At 38.8% G+C, this 5,370-nt stretch overlaps 1 non-coding gene across 1 annotated transcript; it reads left to right on the top strand.

Annotated features, from left to right (window-relative positions):
* Nucleotides 1-683: 683 nt before the first annotated feature.
* On the top strand, nt 684-790 carry LOC112534444. Its single transcript, XR_003078732.1, has one exon. It is a non-coding gene; the product is annotated as a small nucleolar RNA R71 (small nucleolar RNA).
* Nucleotides 791-5,370: the final 4,580 nt, after the last annotated feature.

Raw genomic sequence — 5,370 nt, 5'->3', positions numbered from 1 at the left:
TTTCTAAGAGCACTGTCGGTCTACTGGAATCTCGTTTCAGTAGACGTGACAAACTTCATCATCAGCTCCTCCAAGTTAGATTTCTTCTCGGGTGGTGGAGGAAGTCAGTGATGTCCAATTTACTATCATGGGCCGTGGTTGCACGATACGCCATCAAAGTCTGTGGACCTTGGGCGTTGTTGTTTCTCCAACCGACGTTCGGATGATTATGCCACCCTGGGTTGTAAGTGTTGCTGTACGGGTTCCCTTGCTGCCTCAGGCCATTTCCCATATAATCTACCTGTTCAAGGTCAGTGGATAAAACAAAAGAGGAAGAAGGAATATAAGTACTAGCAAACAAACCTCCTGTATTACAGTTCGCACTGAAATGCGGGCCACCGCAAAATTCACAGATGCTCTGAGCGGCATAGGCTAGCATCTGGAGCTGGTTGATCCTCTTAGCCAATAGCTCCACCTTAGCTGCCAAGGCTACTGTAGAATCCAAATGATTTACCACTCCTTGCCTCACTGCTCGGCTCCTAGAAGACTGCCACTGATAATTGTTCATGGCCATCTTCTCTATTAAGTTCTGAGCCTTCTCAGGCATCTTGCTGTTCAGCGCCCCTCCTGTTGCTACATCAACCATCTGTCTAGTAGCAAGGTTCAAACCACTATAAAATATCTGAACCTGCATTTAGACTGGTAAACCGTGGTATGGACAGCATCTCAACAAGTCCTTGTACCTCTCCCAAGCATCATACATGCTCTCGTCTTCCATCTGCACCAAAGAAGAAATGTCATTCCTCAATTAGCAGTATTAGCTGGAGGAAAGTACTTATAAATAAATTTCTCAGCCAATGATCTCCATGTCGTAATAGTGTTGGCTGGGAGCGACTGCAACCATTTTTTCTCTCAGTCCCTCAGAGAGAAACGAAACATCCTCAACTGAATGGCATCATCAGTTGTTCCATTTATCTTAAAGGTGTCGCAGATTTTCCAAGAAGTTGGCGATGTGAGCGTTTGGGTCCTCGCTCGGTAGTCCCCCAAATTACACATTATTTTGCACCATCTGCATCACGTTTGGCTTTATTTCAAAATTGTTGGCTGCCACAGGTGGTCGCAATATACTCGTCTGTGTCCCCTCAAGAGAAGGTCTCTCAAACTCGTACATTGTCCTGGCTTCATTCGCAGCCCGATTGTTGTCTCTCATCCCTGCTAGTCTATTCACAGGTGCTTCAAACTCTATCCGTGCCTCCTCTTATTCTTGCATACGCTTCCTCAACAAATGGAGGGATCGCTCCGGTTCAGCAAGAGGGTCTACAGGAGTAGGATTAGAGCTCATGGTCATAAACTACCTGAAATGGAAAGGCATCAATCAAAGAACACAAGAATAACTACAATAATAAAGAATATATAAAAAAATAAAAAGACAAAAAAATAAAATATGGTTAGATTAACACAAACACAAATTCACTCTAGTTCACACAAAAGTTCCCCGGCAATGGCGCCAAAAACTTGATAGGCTATTTATACAGCTAAAATCTAAGGTAGTGAACCTATCGATGCAGACTAGCATAAATGGTGAGTATCAAGGTCGTATTCTCAGGAAAGGGTGATCCTAGAACTACTGCAACGTCTTATGTTATCTAAGATGGGCGTGAGGGCCTAAGAGACATCGAGTCCCTTTATCTCCACCTCTCTCCATGTTTTGGATAGCTGATCTCGTCGGGGTGGAGCTAGCTACGAGCTTGGTGGGGTATGATGAGCCTAAGAATCTCGCCATTCATTCTCGAAGAATGGAATATGCTTCTTTCACCCCTCAATTGCTAGGGCCCATGCCTTTTGATGACGACACTATAGCTCATGTATTTTTTTTGACTTACACTATTGAATCTTTATTTTCCTTTATTCTACTCATTTACTCCACTACTTTGGCTGTAGTTTATTCGACGTGCCCCTACCGCTTATTAGCTGATAGAGGGGCAATCTGCCAGTTGCTTTAGGCCTTCCCATATCTCTGGTTCCTCTATTGGTGCTGTGTCTAAGGCATCTCCTATGGCCACATCAGATGTGATTCCAAGGAGCATCCCATTCCTTCCAAACTCTCGTACTGGAGCCCCCACGGTGTGATAGAGCACCTGCTCACCATGTAACACTGCCCTTTGCCAGAGTTTACTCCGAGTACTTGTACATATGTGAGTTACATTCCCATTATTTATGTTCCATATCTTTTTTTCTAAAATGTTAGTAATACATACAAGTAATAACAGAGGTCTAGAGTGACCAGTTCGAGCATGTACACCGATTGATCGACGTTGCGAGGAGGTAATTCTTTGTCCTTGGCGAGGAATGGCGGGTAGAAAAATGATTTATGCAATGCAAGATGTATGCATGTATAAAATGTACTAACTAATCTCCTTTCAGGTTTTCATCAGAGGGACCATGAGAGCTTGCAAGGGTAGATGGATGACCGATAGCGTCAAATTGATGCCAGCAACATAGGATTGACATCTTGATGCTTCAGCTGTCTACCTTGCGGACCCAAGGGATGGATACTGATTCCGATGATAGGATGGGAGATTCAGGAGAAACCCAACTTTTGATTTCACTCCCATTTTTGTATTTATATTTTTTTTTATTTTTCTGTAAAACTTTGAACTTTTTGAGATATAAAATTTTATACTTTGGTGTTTAAATCCATGTTTCGAAAATCTCTAGAAAATCATCCAAATGGGTGTTTGGATCCTCATTGGGCAAACTGTCAAACATGTAATTGTCTTGCACCATTTGAATAATGTTGGGCTAGATCTCGAAGTTGTTTGCCGCAACATTCGGCTTAACAATACTCAATGTAGCCCCATTAAGAGTTAGACGTGCATACTCTTACATGGTTCTCTCCCTAGGTGGATCTACCATTCTTAATTGTTCCTCTTTTTGGTTTGGTTCCTCTTAAATCTGATTCTGTAACTCTGCCACCATTTCGGCTAAAGGTCGTTCTCGTTCTTCTCTTTGCTGCTTCCTCAAACTTCTTTCTAACTCTAGTTCATAAGCAAATAGTTCAGTAGAACTAGCTCGGATCATACACAGATTCATGTACCTAGAGAAAACACAAACACAACAAAGATAAATCAACTGAAAAATAAAAATGCTAAATCACTAGGTTTTCAATTAATAATAATATCAAAATAGAAAAGAGCCCTTGGCAACAACGCCAAAAACTTGATGCGCGCTATCTGCATACGGCAAAGTGCAATGATCGTACAAGTAATATAATGATGAGTAAGAGTATTGTTCTATTAGGGACCTAATTGTAACTACTACCTTCAATCATACTCTAATATTTAGCAATCAAAATGTTGTTTGGGTGTAATTATATTTAAAAGTAAAACAATCTTGAAAATAAAGATTAAAACTATTGGTAAATTTATCAAGGATAAAGCCTATTTAGGTAGTGAATCCCCCTGATGAGTTAATTATCTCATGAAATAATTATCAATTAATTCAAATCATGAGTTGAGTTGGCACTCTACAAAATTAGGTTTAAGCCTTTCTCAAGTGATTAAACTCCTAATTCCTAAGAGGAGGGAGAGGAATCTCTTCTTAAACCCACTCACTTTGGTCATGCATTAAGATTAAGGAACTATGGAACCAAAGGATCTTGTAGATCTATCTCTAGTATCCCAATCAATCCTCAATCCCTAAGATGTGATTAACTCATAAAAGTTATCTCTAATCAGTTTATGAGAACAAACCCCAATTAGTACGTCGACTTATCAATTAAAATAGATAATTAAGTAATCAAAGGAACAACACAACTCATAGAAAAGATTAATTGCATTAACCTTGAACCAATCCATATAAAACAAACTAGGGTTCATCAAAATCCAAATAGCAAGAAAATTAGTTCTTAGACATTACAATAAATAAATAAAGATTAAGGAGAGAAGATCTAAAACTAGTCATGGAAGAGTAAAAATGAAAATATTTAATCTTGAATCCTTAATCTTCAAAAGCAATGAAGGAAATGATGATCTTCATTTAGAAATGCCAATCAAAACCTTAGAAATGAAAGAAATATGAAGTTTCTAAGTGTTTCTCTCTCTAGGAATGGAAATATGACCTAACTCCCCTAAAGAAAACCTAAAAGTTCCTTTAAATAGTGTATTTTTAAGAACCACACATGGCTCATACGGACACCACACGACCATGTGGCGTCCTTGGCTAAAATTTATTCTTGAGAATATTCTCTATCCACACGGGAAGGGAAGAAATGCATGTCCTCTTCCCTTGTCATGTCTTGGACAATTTGCAATTTTTTCTATCTCACATAGGAAGGCCATACGGATGTGTGCCTCCTATTTCTTGCACTCCTTCATTTTGCCAATTTTTGCACTTCACATAGGAAGGTCACACAGGAAGGTTCTTCCTATGCCGTGCCCGTGTGATACTTTTTTCCTTGATGATCAAGTGCTCCTTTGTTGATTTTTCTTATATTTTGAAGCTAAATCTTCCTCTTATCATGCAAGCTTGCCAAGTACTTAAAAAAGACTGAAAGCAAACTCTAGCAAACAAATTAAACTCAATTTAAGGTGAAATCGAGGTAAAACAAGATTCAAAAATAAGTGCTTCTAGCACTTGTTAGAAAATGGTCTTAAGCTAAAATCCATATAGACTTCTTGGGTTTTACCATGTTTAACTAATTAATTGGGCCACACTAGATTAAGGATCATCTAACTAGGCCTTAGCATAAAAGGTAGTCCACTTAGGCTTAAAGGTTGGAAATTAAATGAATAATCTTGCAATTGGGTTAGACTAAATAGGTCTTTGTACATAATCAAAGAGTCAAATAGGCTAATAAATCAAACATAGGTTGGGATTAATAAAATTTGCTAGACTTAAGAGGACCTAACTTGATGTAATGAATGCTTAGAAAATATAAATTGTTGCATTTATAAGGAATAGCCTATTAAGTAATAAAATTAAAAACTGAGATACACAAATAAGGAAGTTGGCTTTCGAATCCATCTCTAGATGTAGCGAAGTTTCCTTATGGAATCTAGTACATCACTCAATTAGTAAACGTGTCCCGGAGAATTACACAAGTGGCGACTCTCATCTTCGCGTTAGTCTCTATAATTAGTTAGCATGTTCATAGTTAGGTTGAAAAGTCTTGTAATGCCATAATCGCTAGAGACACTTAGGTGCATAACCAAAACCATGCCTACAACTGCCACATTGACGGTTCAACCATGTAGTATAAGGAGCAGTGATGTAAGCCAGGTAGAACCACACTTGTGTATAGGTCTAAAGTGTCAGATGAGAAAGTTGCCACTAATGTGCATCATTTTATACATGTCTATATACCCAATTACTTCCATTTGTGTTCATAGT

Source organism: Ricinus communis, chromosome 4 (genome assembly GCF_019578655.1).
Source record: "Ricinus communis isolate WT05 ecotype wild-type chromosome 4, ASM1957865v1, whole genome shotgun sequence".
NCBI lineage: Eukaryota > Viridiplantae > Streptophyta > Magnoliopsida > Malpighiales > Euphorbiaceae > Ricinus > Ricinus communis.
The sequence above is the reverse complement of the archived record's forward strand: the minus strand, read 5'-3'. Positions and strand labels throughout refer to the sequence as shown.